The sequence below is a fragment of the Mesoplodon densirostris genome, chromosome 4 (genome assembly GCF_025265405.1).
Source record: "Mesoplodon densirostris isolate mMesDen1 chromosome 4, mMesDen1 primary haplotype, whole genome shotgun sequence".
Classification (NCBI taxonomy): Eukaryota; Metazoa; Chordata; class Mammalia; order Artiodactyla; family Ziphiidae; genus Mesoplodon; species Mesoplodon densirostris.
In genome coordinates this window covers 113,374,787-113,391,110 of record NC_082664.1, presented here as the reverse complement: position 1 = coordinate 113,391,110, position 16,324 = coordinate 113,374,787, and the positions used below count along the sequence as shown (strand labels likewise).

Below are 16,324 nucleotides of genomic sequence, written 5' to 3'. Positions count from 1 at the left end.
AGCTGCTGGACGAGGCTGGCCGTCAGCAAAGAAAAGAAGACCTACGTGTTAGCTGATGACTGCAGGTGCCAAGGAAAAGTGGAAAAATGACGCGGGGGCATGTTGCTATGCATGGCTCTGGCTATCTCAGGAAGGTAGGCTTTCACCCACCCTAAGATGTGCCATTGGAAATGAGGTGTTCCTCAGACAGTCCCAGTGGCTGCAAGAGTGGATTGACTGTTGCTCTTTCTGAGTGGCCTGAGGGCTGTGGATTCCCCAGGGTTTTGGAGTACTCCGAGGTCATCTCTCCTCTTCAGACCCCCACGGCATGCCCGGTTGTGTTCTGCAGCGTCCCAGCCTGTGCTTGGATCGATGATGACACCCTTGTATGCATTCCTTGGAAAATCTGAACAAAATGAGTGAGAACACTCTACCGTCTCCTCATCGAATCTGAGGTCCAGCACGTTTCGTCTCTCGGGGGTAGGGGAGAGTGAGGAGTGAGGGCCAGCGTCCCCTTCTGACCTGCATGCAAACACACACCAGGGTTCCAGAATTCGAGGTGCTCCTATCTGGGTGTCCACTGTGTCTGCCCATAAGCTGGGTCATCTACGCATATTAGGTCCCTGCTGAAAGACCGTTGAGGGCATGCGAAGGGGAAGGCTCTCCTGCTGGTCTTCAGAGTCAGAGTGCGTGCTGGTGTAGGCCCAGTAAGCTTGCAGCTTGGAAAGGTGTGCTTTGGCCAGGATCACATTTGTGCATGCAGCTTCGGGGGCTATTTCTGGAAGCCAAAATGTGGAAACGTCCCTGCTTGGAGCCTGGATCCTCAGGCCAGGCCTGTGTCCCTCCTTGTCATTTGTTTAGGTGTGTAGAAGTTCTTTAGTGCCCGGTGGGGATGGAGCAGTGGGTGGGTGTGGGCTGGGGTTGGTCTTCAACGGAAGGGAGCTGATGGATTAGGGCTAGGTATTGCCCATGTCGGCTACTCCACTGCAGATCCTGACAGAGTTTTGGCACTAAGTGGGTCATCGTGGAGTGGGGTTAGGACCGAGTGCTGCATTGAAGCCTGCGTGGTGGCTGTTGGCCTGCAGAAGATGGCAAGGCATCATGAGGACATGTCCGGTGTGATGTCGTGGGATGGGCTGTCATGATTGTGATGCAGGAGCTGGCCACGTCTTCCCAAGAATGCGTCCTGTTCGTGATGTGCTGGCATCAGCTGCCCACGAAGGGGATGGCTTTGGCAGTACATGAGGATGCGGTTACGTACTTAACCTGCGTAGAGTTGTGATCCGGTTGCCGGAGGAATGTCGCCCAAAAGGTGTATTGCGGGACTCCAAGAAGTTAGACATTTTGAAGCGTCTGTGCCACTCACGTTGTGGGTATTTGGGTTATGCGAACATGCCCTTTGGCCACTTTGTTTCCTTGTTTGGGAATGTGCAAAGCGAAAGTGTTTCTCCGAGAGGGCTTTATGCGGCCAGCCCTTGTGGCACGCAGGAGTTTTGGATAGCTAGTGGTTTATCTGGAGCAGTCCGTTGGCGGAGCAGAGATGCGTTCAGTGTTCTGATGCCAGGTGCGCTGCCGTGGACAGCCACTGTGCCCTTTGAAGCTTGCAGGTCCCCTCGCGAAGCAGAGTTCTTCCATTGGAAATCGGTCTGTGGTCCTCGGGGAGAGTGCCTTTGATCTCTGGGAGGTTCTCGGTAGTGTCACTCTGTCAGTGAAGAAGTGCCAGGATGCATGGAGTATGGTCAGTGTCATCAAAGCAGTCGAGTTTGTGGTCTGCCATCCCTGGTATACAGTGACCCCGAGTTTGAATGATGTCTGTGGCTTCCAGTAGGTTCGACTTACCCGGTGGGCAGCAGGAGGGCACGTAGGACAACACTGTCAAGAATTTGAGTGTTTCCTCCGGGTTCAGGGCCGCCAAACCTGGTGGCTGGATGCTGGCAACACGTGCCTGGGAATCTAGCCTAGTTTCCGCAGTGGGGTTTGAACGTGGGTCTTGGTTACTGAAGCCCACCACTTCCTGTGGTGGGCATTCCCATGGGTCCTCGCAAAGTGATTTGGCATAGTTGGCAACAATTGGCAGTTGGGCCGAATTTCGTTAGCCCCTTGAGAGGTGCCGGGCTGCATCTTGCCTGTAGCCAGGCGCAGGTCGGCCCGCCCATAGGAGGTTTCTTTGGTCCTAAAAATGATGGGAGTGGCCCCAAGTGCACATTTCATATTCTACTAGGTTGCAGGATTTCTGGGTCCATCTATATGTTACACCCACGGTCGGAAAGCAGGTCTCGTCAGGTGTTTTTGTGTTGGTCAGAAGGCTTGGCTGTGGAAGAGTGGAAGTCCGTGGCCTATTTCAAAACCCCCTGGGTTTCAAAGTTCACATTCAGTCTGTTGAAGCTTGAAGAGGTCTTTCTCCATTCAGTGGAGGGGTGCAAATCCAGGGCGCTGTGTATAATCTCTGCCTTTTATGGTTCGAGGTCTCAGGAGAGGGCCACAGCGACACACAGAGAGCAAGATGCGGATTCAGAGGCACAGAAAGATGCCCACAAGCGCGTCGTCGTGTGCAGTAACAGTCACACACGCGCACATGCGTGGAAACAAAAATTAACCCTCTCACGTACCGGCCAACGTACACGCCTTACTTCCTGCAGTCGTGCTGTCAGACAAACATTGAGTTCTCTGTAAAGGTAGACGTCCTTGGTAGGTAGGGTTCGAGCTCTAGCCGAGGTAAAAATTCTCATGAATCATGATCTCTGAGTACACCTGTACAATTCTGAAGCCTGCCTGATTTATGTCCAGTTCTCAGGTGCAGCTGCTGGACGAGGCTGGCCGTCAGCAAAGAAAAGAAGACCTACGTGTTAGCTGATGACTGCAGGTGCCAAGGAAAAGTGGAAAAATGACGCGGGGGCATGTTGCTATGCATGGCTCTGGCTATCTCAGGAAGGTAGGCTTTCACCCACCCTAAGATGTGCCATTGGAAATGAGGTGTTCCTCAGACAGTCCCAGTGGCTGCAAGAGTGGATTGACTGTTGCTCTTTCTGAGTGGCCTGAGGGCTGTGGATTCCCCAGGGTTTTGGAGTACTCCGAGGTCATCTCTCCTCTTCAGACCCCCACGGCATGCCCGGTTGTGTTCTGCAGCGTCCCAGCCTGTGCTTGGATCGATGATGACACCCTTGTATGCATTCCTTGGAAAATCTGAACAAAATGAGTGAGAACACTCTACCGTCTCCTCATCGAATCTGAGGTCCAGCACGTTTCGTCTCTCGGGGGTAGGGGAGAGTGAGGAGTGAGGGCCAGCGTCCCCTTCTGACCTGCATGCAAACACACACCAGGGTTCCAGAATTCGAGGTGCTCCTATCTGGGTGTCCACTGTGTCTGCCCATAAGCTGGGTCATCTACGCATATTAGGTCCCTGCTGAAAGACCGTTGAGGGCATGCGAAGGGGAAGGCTCTCCTGCTGGTCTTCAGAGTCAGAGTGCGTGCTGGTGTAGGCCCAGTAAGCTTGCAGCTTGGAAAGGTGTGCTTTGGCCAGGATCACATTTGTGCATGCAGCTTCGGGGGCTATTTCTGGAAGCCAAAATGTGGAAACGTCCCTGCTTGGAGCCTGGATCCTCAGGCCAGGCCTGTGTCCCTCCTTGTCATTTGTTTAGGTGTGTAGAAGTTCTTTAGTGCCCGGTGGGGATGGAGCAGTGGGTGGGTGTGGGCTGGGGTTGGTCTTCAACGGAAGGGAGCTGATGGATTAGGGCTAGGTATTGCCCATGTCGGCTACTCCACTGCAGATCCTGACAGAGTTTTGGCACTAAGTGGGTCATCGTGGAGTGGGGTTAGGACCGAGTGCTGCATTGAAGCCTGCGTGGTGGCTGTTGGCCTGCAGAAGATGGCAAGGCATCATGAGGACATGTCCGGTGTGATGTCGTGGGATGGGCTGTCATGATTGTGATGCAGGAGCTGGCCACGTCTTCCCAAGAATGCGTCCTGTTCGTGATGTGCTGGCATCAGCTGCCCACGAAGGGGATGGCTTTGGCAGTACATGAGGATGCGGTTACGTACTTAACCTGCGTAGAGTTGTGATCCGGTTGCCGGAGGAATGTCGCCCAAAAGGTGTATTGCGGGACTCCAAGAAGTTAGACATTTTGAAGCGTCTGTGCCACTCACGTTGTGGGTATTTGGGTTATGCGAACATGCCCTTTGGCCACTTTGTTTCCTTGTTTGGGAATGTGCAAAGCGAAAGTGTTTCTCCGAGAGGGCTTTATGCGGCCAGCCCTTGTGGCACGCAGGAGTTTTGGATAGCTAGTGGTTTATCTGGAGCAGTCCGTTGGCGGAGCAGAGATGCGTTCAGTGTTCTGATGCCAGGTGCGCTGCCGTGGACAGCCACTGTGCCCTTTGAAGCTTGCAGGTCCCCTCGCGAAGCAGAGTTCTTCCATTGGAAATCGGTCTGTGGTCCTCGGGGAGAGTGCCTTTGATCTCTGGGAGGTTCTCGGTAGTGTCACTCTGTCAGTGAAGAAGTGCCAGGATGCATGGAGTATGGTCAGTGTCATCAAAGCAGTCGAGTTTGTGGTCTGCCATCCCTGGTATACAGTGACCCCGAGTTTGAATGATGTCTGTGGCTTCCAGTAGGTTCGACTTACCCGGTGGGCAGCAGGAGGGCACGTAGGACAACACTGTCAAGAATTTGAGTGTTTCCTCCGGGTTCAGGGCCGCCAAACCTGGTGGCTGGATGCTGGCAACACGTGCCTGGGAATCTAGCCTAGTTTCCGCAGTGGGGTTTGAACGTGGGTCTTGGTTACTGAAGCCCACCACTTCCTGTGGTGGGCATTCCCATGGGTCCTCGCAAAGTGATTTGGCATAGTTGGCAACAATTGGCAGTTGGGCCGAATTTCGTTAGCCCCTTGAGAGGTGCCGGGCTGCATCTTGCCTGTAGCCAGTCGCAGGTCGGCCCGCCCATAGGAGGTTTCCTTGCTCCTAAAAATGATGGGAGTGGCCCCAAGTGCACATTTCATATTCTACTAGGTTGCAGGTTTTCTGGGTCCATCTGTATGTTACACCCACTGTCGGAAAGCGGGTCTCGTCAGGTGTTTGTGCATTGGTCAGAAGGCTTTGTTGTGGAATAGTGGAAGTCCAAGGCCTATTTCAAAACCCCCTGGGTTTCAAAGTTCACATTCAGTCTGTTGAAGCTTGAAGAGGTCTTTCTCCATTCAGTGGGGGGGTCCAAATCCAGGACGCTGTGTATAAACTCTGGCTTTTATGGTTCGAGGTCTCAGAAGAGGGCCACAGGGACACACAGAGAGCAAGATGCAGATTCAGAGGCACACAAAGACGCCCACAAGGACGTCCTCGTGTGCAGTAACAGTCACACACGTGCACATGCGTGAAAACAAAAATATACACTCTCACGTCCCGGCCAACGTACACGCCTTACTTCCTGCAGTCGTGCTGTCAGACAAACATTGAGTTCTCTGTAAAGGTAGACGTCCTTCGGAGGCAGGGTTCGAGCTCAAGCCCAGGTAAAAATTCTCATGAATCATGATGTCTGAGTACACCGGTCCAATTCTGAAGCCTACCTGATTTATGTCCAGTTCTCAGGTGCAGCTGCTGGACGAGGCTGGCCGTCGGCAAAGACAAGAAGACCTACGCATTGGCTGATGACTGCAGGTGCTAAGGAAAAGTGGAAACATGACGCGGGGGCATGTTGCTACGCGTGGCTCTGGCTAACTCAGGAAGGTAGGCTTTCACCCACCCTAAGATGTGCCATTGGATATGAGGTTTTCATCAGACGGTCCCAGGGGCTGCAAGAGTGGATTGACTGTTGCTCTTTCTGAGTGGCCTGAGGGCTGTGGATTCCCCAGGGTTTTGGAGTACTCCGAGGTCATCTCTCCTCTTCAGACCCCCACGGCATGCCCGGTTGTGTTCTGCAGCGTCCCAGCCTGTGCTTGGATCGATGATGACACCCTTGTATGCATTCCTTGGAAAATCTGAACAAAATGAGTGAGAACACTCTACCGTCTCCTCATCGAATCTGAGGTCCAGCACGTTTCGTCTCTCGGGGGTAGGGGAGAGTGAGGAGTGAGGGCCAGCGTCCCCTTCTGACCTGCATGCAAACACACACCAGGGTTCCAGAATTCGAGGTGCTCCTATCTGGGGGTCCACTGTGTCTGCCCATAAGCTGGGTCATCTACGCATATTAGGTCCCTGCTGAAAGACCGTTGAGGGCATGCGAGGGGGAAGGCTCTCCTGCTGGTCGTCAGAGTCGGAGTGCATGCTGGTGCAGGCCCAGGAAGCTTGCAGCTTGGAAAGGTGTGCTTTGGCCAGGATCACATTTGTGCATGCAGCTTCGGGGGCTATTTCTGGAAGCCAAAATGAGGAAGCGTCCCTGGTTGGAGCCTGGAGCCTCAGGCCAGGCCTGTGTCCCTCCTAGTCATTTGTTTTGGCGCGTTGAAGTTCTTTAGTGCCCGGTGGGGATGGAGCAGTGGTTGGGTGTGGGCTGGTGTTGGTCTTCAACGGAAGGGAGCTGATGGATTAGGGCTAGGTATTGCCCATGTCGGCTACTCCACTGCAGATCCCAACAGAGATTTGGCACTAAGTGGGACATCGTGGAGTGGGGTTAGGACCGAGTGCTGCATTGAAGCCTGCGTGGTGGCTGCTGGCCTGCAGAAGATGGCAAGGCATCATGAGGACATGTCCTGTGTGATGTCGTGGGATGGGCTGTCATGATTGGGTTGCAGGATCTGGCCACGTCTTCGCAAGTATGCGTCCTGTTCGTGATGTGCTGGCATCAGCTGCCCACGAAGGGGATGGCTTTGGCAGTACATGAGGATGTGGTTACGTACTTAACCTGCGTAGATTTGTGATCCCGTTGCCAGAGGTATGTCGCCCAAAGAGTGTCTAGTGGGACGCCGAGAAGTTAGACATGTTGAAGCGTCTGTGCCGCTCACCTTGGGGGTATTTGGGTTATGCGAACATGCCCTTTGGCCTCTTTGTTTCCTTGTTTGGGAATGTGCAAAGCGAAAGTGTTTCTCCGAGAGGGCATGATGCGGCCAGCCCTTGTGGCACGCAGGAGTTTTGGATAGCTAGTGGTTTATCTGGAGCAGTCCATTGGCGGAGCAGAGATGCGTTCAGTGTTCCGATGCCAGGTGCACTACCGTGGACAGCCACTGTGCCCTTTGAAGCTTGCAGGTCCCCTCGCGAAGCAGAGTTCTTCCATTGGAAATCGGTCTGTGGTCCTCGGGGAGAGTGCCTTTGATCTCTGGGAGGTTCTCGGTAGTGTCACTCTGTCAGTGAAGAAGTGCCAGGATGCATGGGGTATGGTCAGTGTCATCAAAGCAGTCGTGTTTGCAGTCTGCCATCCCTGGTATAGAGTGACCCCTTGTTTGAATGATGTCTGTGGCTTCCAGTAGGTTCGACTTACCCGGTGGGCAGGAGGAGGGCACGTAGGACAACACTGTCAAGAATTTGAGTGTTTCCTCCGGGTTCAGGGCCGCCAAACCTGGTGGCTGGATGCTGGCAACACGTGCCTGGGAAGCTAGCCTAGTTTCCGCAGTGGGTTTTGAACGTGGGTCTTGGTTACTGAAGCCCACCACTTCCTGTGGTGGGCATTCCCATGGGTCCTCGCAAAGTGATTTGGCATAGTTGGCAACAATTGGCAGTTGGGCCGAATTTCGTTAGCCCCTTGAGAGATGCCAGGCTGCATCTTGCCTGTAGCCAGTCGCAGATCGGCCCGCCCATAGGAGGTTTCCTTGCTCCTAAAAATGATGGGAGTGGCCCCAAGTGCACATTACATATTCTACTAGGTTGCAGGATTTCTGTGTCCATCTATATGTTACACCCACGGTCGGAAAGCAGGTCTCGTCAGGTGTTTGTGCGTTGGTCAGAAGGCTTGGTTGTGGAAGAGTGGAAGTCCGTGGCCTATTTCAAAACCCCCTGCGTTTCAAAGTTCACATTCAGTCTGTTGAAGCTTGAAGAGGTCTTTCTCCATTTAGTGGGGGGGTCCAAATCCAGGACGCTGTGTATAAACTCTGGCTTTTATGGTTCGAGGTCTCAGGAGAGGGCCACAGGGACACACAGAGAGCAAGTTGCGGATTCAGAGGCACACAAAGACGCCCACAAGCACGTCCTCGTGTGCAGTAACAGTCACACACGCGCACATGCGTGAAAACAAAAATATACCCTCTCATGTACCGGCCAACGTACACGCCTTACTTCCTGCAGTTGTGCTGTCAGACAAACATTGAGTTCTCTGTAAAGGTAGACGTCCTTGAGAGGCAGGGATCGAGCTCAAGCCCAGGTAAAAATTCTCATGAATCATGATCTCTGAGTACACCGGTCCAATTCTGAAGCCTGCCTGATTTATGTCCAGTTCTCAGGTGCAGCTGCTGGACAAGGCTGGCCGTCGGCAAAGACAAGAAGACCTACGCGTTGGCTGATGACTGCAGGTGCTAAGGAAAAGTGGAAAAATGACACGGGGGCATGTTTCTATGCGTGGCTCTGGCTAACTCAGGAAGGTAGGCTTTCACCCACCTTAAGATGTGCTATTGGATATGAGGTTTTCCTCAGACGGTCCCAGTGGCTGCAAGAGTGGACTGACTGTTGCTCTTTCTGAGTGGCCTGAGGGCTGTGGATTCCCCAGGGTTTTGGAGTACTCCGAGGTCATCTCTCCTCTTCAGACACCCACGGCATGCCCGGTTGTGTTCTGCAGCGTCCCAGGCTGTGCTTGGATCGATGGTGAAACCCTTGTATGCATTCCTTGGAAAATCTGAACAAAATGAGTGAGAACACTCTACCGTCTCCTCATCGAATCTGTGGTCCAGCACGTTTCGTCACTCGGGGGTACGGGAGAGTGAGGAGTGAGGGCCAGCGTCCCCTTCTGACCTGCATGCAAACACACACCAGGGTTCCAGAATTCGAGGTGCTCCTATCTGGGGGTCCATTTTGTCTGCCCATACGCTGGGTCATCTACACATATTAGGTCCCTGCTGAAAGACCGTTGAGGGCATGCGAGGGGGAAGGCTCTCCTGCTGTTCTTCAGAGTGGGAGTGCGTGCTGGTGTAGGCCCAGTAAGCTTGCAGCTTGGAAAGGTGTGCTTTGGCCAGGATCACATTTGTGCATGCAGCTTCGGGGGCTATTTCTGGAAGCCAAAATGAGGAAGCGTCCCTGGTTGGAGCCTGGAGCCTCAGGACAGGTCTGTGTCCCTCCTTGTCATTTGTTTTGATGCGTTGAAGTTGTTTAGTGCCCTGTGGGGATGGAGCAGTGGGTGGGTTTGGGCTAGGGTTGGTCTTCAACGGAAGGGAGCTGATGGATTAGGGCTAGGTATTGCCCATGTCGGCTACTCCACTGTAGATCCCGACAGAGTATTGGCACTAAGTGGGTCATCGTGGAGTGGGGTTAGGACCGAGTGCTTCTTTGAAGTCTGTGTGGTGGCCGCTGGCCTGCAGAAGATGGCAAGGCATCATGAGGACATGTCCTGTGTGATGTCGTGGGATGGGCAGTCATGATTGGGTTGCAAGAGCTGGCCACGTCTTCCCAAGAATGCGTCCTGTTCATGATGTGCTGGCATCAGCTGCCCACAAAGGGGAAGGCTTTGGCAGTACATGAGGATGCGGTTACGTACTTAACCTGCGTAGAGTTGTGATCCCTTTGCCGGAGGAATGTCGCCCAAAGGGTGTCTTGTGGGACGCCGAGAAGTTAGACATGTTGAAGGGTCTGTGCCGCTCACCTTGGGGGTATTTGGGTTATGCGAACATGCCCTTTGGCCACTTTGTTTCCTTGTTTGGGAATGTGCAAAGCGAAAGTGTTTCTCCGAGAGGGCATGATGCGGCCAGCCCTTGTGGCACGCAGGAGGTTTGGACAGCTAGTGGTTTATCTGGAGCAGTCCGTTGGCGGAGCAGAGATGCGTTCAGTGTTCTGATGCCAGGTGCGCTGCCGTGGACAGCCACTGTGCCCTTTGAAGCTTGCAGGTCCCCTCATGAAGCAGAGTTCTTCCATTGGAAATCGGTCTGTGGTCCTCGGGGAGAGTGCCTTTGATCTCTGGGAGGTTCTCGGTAGTGTCACTCTGTCAGTGAAGAAGTGCCAGGATGCATGGGGTATGGTCAGTGTCATCAAAGCAGTCGTGTTTGCGGTCTGCCATCCCTGGTATACAGTGACCCCGTGTTTGAATGATGTCTGTGGCTTCCAGTAGGTTCGACTTACCCGGTGGGCAGGAGGAGGTCACGTAGGACAACACTGTCAAGAATTTGAGTGTTTCCTCCGGGTTCAGGGCCGCCAAACCTGGTGGCTGGATGCTGGCAACACGTGCCTGGGAAGCTAGCCTAGTTTCCGCAGTGGAGTTTGAACGTGGGTCTTGGTTACTGAAGCCCACCACTTCCTGTGGTGGGCATTCCCATGGGTCCTCGCAAAGTGATTTGGCATAGTAGGCAACAATTGGCAGTTGGGCCGAATTTCGTTAGCCCCTTGAGAGGTGCCGGGCTTCATCTTGCCTGTAGCCAGTCGCAGGTCAGCCCGCCCATAGGAGGTTTCCTTGGTCCTAAAAATGATGGGAGTGGCCCCAAGTGCACATTACATATTCTACTAGGTTGCAGGATTTCTGGGTCCATCTTTATGTTACACCCACTGTTGGAAAGCAGGTCTCCTCAGGTGTTTGTGCATTGGTCAGAAGGCTTGGTTGTGGAAGAGTGGAAGTCCGTGGCCTAATTCAACACCCCCTGGGTTTCAAAGTTGACATTCAGTCTGTTGAAGCTTGAAGAGGTCTTTCTCCATTCAGTGGGGGGTCCAAATCCAGGACGCAGTGTATAAACTCTGGCTTTTATGGTTCGAGGTCTTAGGAGAGGGCCACAGGGACACACAGAGATTAAGATGCGGATTCAGAGGCACAGAAAGACGCCCACAAGCGCGTCCTCGTGTGCAGTAACAGTCACACACGCGCACATGCGTGAAAACAAAAATATACCCTCTCATGTACCAGCCAAGGTACATGCAAACACACACCAGGGTTCCAGAATTCGAGGTGCTCCTATCTGGGGTTCCACTGTGTCTGCCCATAAGCCTGGTCATCTACGCATATTATGTCCCTGCTGAGAGACCGTTGAGGGCATGCGAGGGGGAAGGCTCTCCTGCTGGTCTTCAGAGTCGGAGTGCGTGCTGGTGTAGGCCCAGTAAGCTTGCAGCTTGGAAAGGTGTGATTTGGCCAGGATCACGTTTGTTCATGCAGCTTCAGGGGCTATTTCTGGAAGCCAAAATGAGGAAGCGTCCCTGGTTGGAGCCTGGAGCCTCAGGTCAGGCCTGTGTCCCTCCTTGTTGTTTGTTTTGGCGCATTGAAGTTCTTTAGTGCCCGGTGGGGATCGAGAAGTTCGTGGCTGTGGGCTGGGGTTGGTCTTCAACGGAAGGGAGCTGATGGATTAGGGCTAGGTATTGCCCATGTCGGCTACTCCACTGCAGATCCCGACAGAGTTTTGGCACTAAGTGGGTCATCGTGGAGTGGGGTTAGCACCGAGTGCTGCATTGAAGCTTGCGTGGTGGCTGCTGGCCTGCAGAAGATGGCAAGGCATCATGAGGACATGTCCTGTGTGACGTCGTGGGATGGGCTGTCATGATTGGGTTGCAGGAGTTGGCCACGTCTTCCCAAGAATGCGTCCTGTTCGTGATGTGCTGGCATCAGCTGCCCACGAAGGGGATGGCTTTGGCAGTACATGAGGATGCGTTTACGTACTTAACCTGCGTAGAGTTGTGATCCCGCTGCCGGAGGAATGTCGCCCAAAGGGTGTCTTGCGGGACACCGAGAAGGTAGACATGTTGAAGTGTCTATGTCGCTCACCTTGGGGGTATTTGGGTTATGCGAACATGCCCTTTGGCCACTTTGTTTCCTTGTGTGGGAATGTGCAAAGCGAAAGTGTTTCTCCGAGAGGGCATGATGCGGCCAGCCCTTGTGGCACGCAGGAGTTTTGGATAGCTAGTGGTTTATCTGGAGCAGTCCGTTGGCGGAGCAGAGATGCGTTCAGTGTTCTGATGTCAGGTGCGCTGCCGTGGACAGCCACTGTGCCCTTTGAAGCTTGCAGGTCCCCTCGCGAAGCAGAGTTCTTCCATTGGAAATCGGTCTGTGGTCCTCGGGGAGAGTGCCTTTGATCTCTGGGAGGTTCTCGGTAGTGTCACTCTGTCAGTGAAGAAGTTCCAGGATGCATGGGGTATGGTCAATGTCATCAAAGCAGTCGTGTTTGCGGTCTGCCATCCCTGGTATACAGTGATCCCGTGTTTGAATGATGTCTGTGGCTTCCAGTAGGTTCGACTTACCCGGTGGGCAGGAGGAGGGCACGTAGGACAACACTGTCAAGAATTTGAGTGTTTCCTCCGGGTTCAGGGCCGCCAAACCTGGTGGCTGGATGCTGGCAACACGTGCCTGGGAAGCTAGCCTAGTTTCCGCAGTGGGGTTTGAACGTGGGTCTTGGTTACTGAAGCCCACCACTTCCTGTGGTGGGCATTCCCATGGGTCCTCGCAAAGTGATTTGGCATAGTTGGCAACAATTGGCAGTTGGGCCGAATTTCGTTAGCCCCTTGAGAGGTGCCGGGCTGCATCTTGCCTGTAGCCAGTCGCAGGTCGGCCCTCCCGTAGGAGGTTTCTTTGGTCCTAAAAATGATGGGAGTGGCCCCAAGTGCACATTTCATATTCTACTAGGTTGCAGGATTTCTGGGTCCATCTATATGTTACACCCACGGTCGGAAAGCAGGTCTCGTCAGGTGTTTTTGTGTTGGTCAGAAGGCTTGGCTGTGGAAGAGTGGAAGTCCGTGGCCTATTTCAAAACCCCCTGGGTTTCAAAGTTCACATTCAGTCTGTTGAAGCTTGAAGAGGTCTTTCTCCATTCAGTGGAGGGGTGCAAATCCAGGGCGCTGTGTATAATCTCTGCCTTTTATGGTTCGAGGTCTCAGGAGAGGGCCACAGCGACACACAGAGAGCAAGATGCGGATTCAGAGGCACAGAAAGATGCCCACAAGCGCGTCGTCGTGTGCAGTAACAGTCACACACGCGCACATGCGTGAAAACAAAAATTAACCCTCTCACGTACCGGCCAACGTACACGCCTTACTTCCTGCAGTCGTGCTGTCAGACAAACATTGAGTTCTCTGTAAAGGTAGACGTCCTTGGTAGGTAGGGTTCGAGCTCTAGCCGAGGTAAAAATTCTCATGAATCATGATCTCTGAGTACACCTGTACAATTCTGAAGCCTGCCTGATTTATGTCCAGTTCTCAGGTGCAGCTGCTGGACGAGGCTGGCCGTCAGCAAAGAAAAGAAGACCTACGTGTTAGCTGATGACTGCAGGTGCCAAGGAAAAGTGGAAAAATGACGCGGGGGCATGTTGCTATGCATGGCTCTGGCTAACTCAGGAAGGTAGGCTTTCACCCACCCTAAGATGTGCCATTGGAAATGAGGTGTTCCTCAGACAGTCCCAGTGGCTGCAAGAGTGGATTGACTGTTGCTCTTTCTGAGTGGCCTGAGGGCTGTGGATTCCCCAGGGTTTTGGAGTACTCCGAGGTCATCTCTCCTCTTCAGACCCCCACGGCATGCCCGGTTGTGTTCTGCAGCGTCCCAGCCTGTGCTTGGATCGATGATGACACCCTTGTATGCATTCCTTGGAAAATCTGAACAAAATGAGTGAGAACACTCTACCGTCTCCTCATCGAATCTGAGGTCCAGCACGTTTCGTCTCTCGGGGGTAGGGGAGAGTGAGGAGTGAGGGCCAGCGTCCCCTTCTGACCTGCATGCAAACACACACCAGGGTTCCAGAATTCGAGGTGCTCCTATCTGGGTGTCCACTGTGTCTGCCCATAAGCTGGGTCATCTACGCATATTAGGTCCCTGCTGAAAGACCGTTGAGGGCATGCGAAGGGGAAGGCTCTCCTGCTGGTCTTCAGAGTCAGAGTGCATGCTGGTGTAGGCCCAGTAAGCTTGCAGCTTGGAAAGGTGTGCTTTGGCCAGGATCACATTTGTGCATGCAGCTTCGGGGGCTATTTCTGGAAGCCAAAATGTGGAAACGTCCCTGCTTGGAGCCTGGATCCTCAGGCCAGGCCTGTGTCCCTCCTTGTCATTTGTTTAGGTGTGTAGAAGTTCTTTAGTGCCCGGTGGGGATGGAGCAGTGGGTGGGTGTGGGCTGGGGTTGGTCTTCAACGGAAGGGAGCTGATGGATTAGGGCTAGGTATTGCCCATGTCGGCTACTCCACTGCAGATCCTGACAGAGTTTTGGCACTAAGTGGGTCATCGTGGAGTGGGGTTAGGACCGAGTGCTGCATTGAAGCTTGCGTGGTGGCTGCTGGCCTGCAGAAGATGGCAAGGCATCATGAGGACATGTCCTGTGTGATGTCGTGGGATGGGCTGTCATGATTGGGTTGCAGGAGCTGGCCACATCTTCCCAAGAATGCGTCCAGTTCGTGATGTGCTGGCATCAGCTGCCCACGAAGGGGATGGCTTTGGCAGTACATGAGGATGCGTTTACGTACTTAACCTGCGTAGAGTTGTGATCCCGCTGCCGGAGGAATGTCGCCCAAAGGGTGTCTTGCGGGACACCGAGAAGGTAGACATGTTGAAGTGTCTGTGTCGCTCACCTTGGGGGTATTTGGGTTATGCGAACATGCCCTTTGGCCACTTTGTTTCCTTGTGTGGGAATGTGCAAAGCGAAAGTGTTTCTCCGAGAGGGCATGATGCGGCCAGCCCTTGTGGCACGCAGGAGTTTTGGATAGCTAGTGGTTTATCTGGAGCAGTCCGTTGGCGGAGCAGAGATGCGTTCAGTGTTCTGATGTCAGGTGCGCTGCCGTGGACAGCCACTGTGCCCTTTGAAGCTTGCAGGTCCCCTCGCGAAGCAGAGTTCTTCCATTGGAAATCGGTCTGTGGTCCTCGGGGAGAGTGCCTTTGATCTCTGGGAGGTTCTCGGCAGTGTCACTCTGTCAGTGAAGAAGTTCCAGGATGCATGGGGTATGGTCAATGTCATCAAAGCAGTCGTGTTTGCGGTCTGCCATCCCTGGTATACAGTGACCCCGTGTTTGAATGATGTCTGTAGCTTCCAGTAGGTTCGACTTACCCGGTGGGCAGGAGGAGGGCACGTAGGACAACACTGTCAAGAATTTGAGTGTTTCCTCTGGGTTCAGGGCCGCCAAACCTGGTGGCTGGATGCTGGCAACACGTGCCTGGGAAGCTAGCCTAGTTTCCGCAGTGGGTTTTGAACGTGGGTCTTGGTTACTGAAGCCCACCACTTCCTGTGGTGGGCATTCCCATGGGTCCTCGCAAAGTGATTTGGCATAGTTGGCAACAATTGGCAGTTGGGCCGAATTTCGTTAGCCCCTTGAGAGGTGCCAGGCTGCATCTTGCGTGTAGCCAGGCACAGGTCGGCCCGCCCATAGGAGGTTTCTTTGGTCCTAAAAATGATGGGAGTGGCCCCAAGTGCACATTTCATATTCTACTAGGTTGCAGGATTTCTGGGTCCATCTATATGTTACACCCACGGTCGGAAAGCAGGTCTCGTCAGGTGTTTTTGTGTTGGTCAGAAGGCTTGGCTGTGGAAGAGTGGAAGTCCGTGGCCTATTTCAAAACCCCCTGGGTTTCAAAGTTCACATTCAGTCTGTTGAAGCTTGAAGAGGTCTTTCTCCATTCAGTGGAGGGGTGCAAATCCAGGGCGCTGTGTATAATCTCTGCCTTTTATGGTTCGAGGTCTCAGGAGAGGGCCACAGCGACACACAGAGAGCAAGATGCGGATTCAGAGGCACAGAAAGATGCCCACAAACGCGTCCTCGTGTGCAGTAACAGTCACACACGCGCACATGCGTGGAAACAAAAATTAACCCTCTCACGTACCGGCCAACGTACACGCCTTACTTCCTGCAGTCGTGCTGTCAGACAAACATTGAGTTCTCTGTAAAGGTAGACGTCCTTGGTAGGTAGGGTTCGAGCTCTAGCCGAGGTAAAAATTCTCATGAATCATGATCTCTGAGTACACCTGTACAATTCTGAAGCCTGCCTGATTTATGTCCAGTTCTCAGGTGCAGCTGCTGGACGAGGCTGGCCGTCAGCAAAGAAAAGAAGACCTACGTGTTAGCTGATGACTGCAGGTGCCAAGGAAAAGTGGAAAAATGACGCGGGGGCATGTTGCTATGCATGGCTCTGGCTAACTCAGGAAGGTAGGCTTTCACCCACCCTAAGATGTGCCATTGGAAATGAGGTGTTCCTCAGACAGTCCCAGTGGCTGCAAGAGTGGATTGACTGTTGCTCTTTCTGAGTGGCCTGAGGGCTGTGGATTCCCCAGGGTTTTGGAGTACTCCGAGGTCATCTCTCCTCTTCAGACCCCCACGGCATGCCCGGTTGTGTTCTGCAGCGTCCCAGCCTGTGCTT

General features: G+C 53.5%; 5 non-coding genes across 5 annotated transcripts; all 5 read left to right on the top strand.

Moving 5' to 3' along the window:
• The first annotated feature begins 345 nt into the window (after positions 1-345).
• LOC132490047 (small nucleolar RNA SNORD116) lies at positions 346-438 on the top strand. Its single transcript, XR_009532410.1, has one exon. It is a non-coding gene; the product is annotated as a small nucleolar RNA SNORD116 (small nucleolar RNA).
• A 2,684-nt stretch (positions 439-3,122) lies between these two features.
• Positions 3,123-3,215, top strand: LOC132490046 (small nucleolar RNA SNORD116). Its single transcript, XR_009532409.1, has one exon. It is a non-coding gene; the product is annotated as a small nucleolar RNA SNORD116 (small nucleolar RNA).
• A 2,684-nt stretch (positions 3,216-5,899) lies between these two features.
• LOC132490045 (small nucleolar RNA SNORD116) lies at positions 5,900-5,992 on the top strand. Its single transcript, XR_009532408.1, has one exon. It is a non-coding gene; the product is annotated as a small nucleolar RNA SNORD116 (small nucleolar RNA).
• A 2,684-nt stretch (positions 5,993-8,676) lies between these two features.
• On the top strand, positions 8,677-8,769 carry LOC132489541 (small nucleolar RNA SNORD116). Its single transcript, XR_009531948.1, has one exon. It is a non-coding gene; the product is annotated as a small nucleolar RNA SNORD116 (small nucleolar RNA).
• A 4,778-nt stretch (positions 8,770-13,547) lies between these two features.
• Positions 13,548-13,640, top strand: LOC132490044 (small nucleolar RNA SNORD116). Its single transcript, XR_009532407.1, has one exon. It is a non-coding gene; the product is annotated as a small nucleolar RNA SNORD116 (small nucleolar RNA).
• Positions 13,641-16,324: the final 2,684 nt, after the last annotated feature.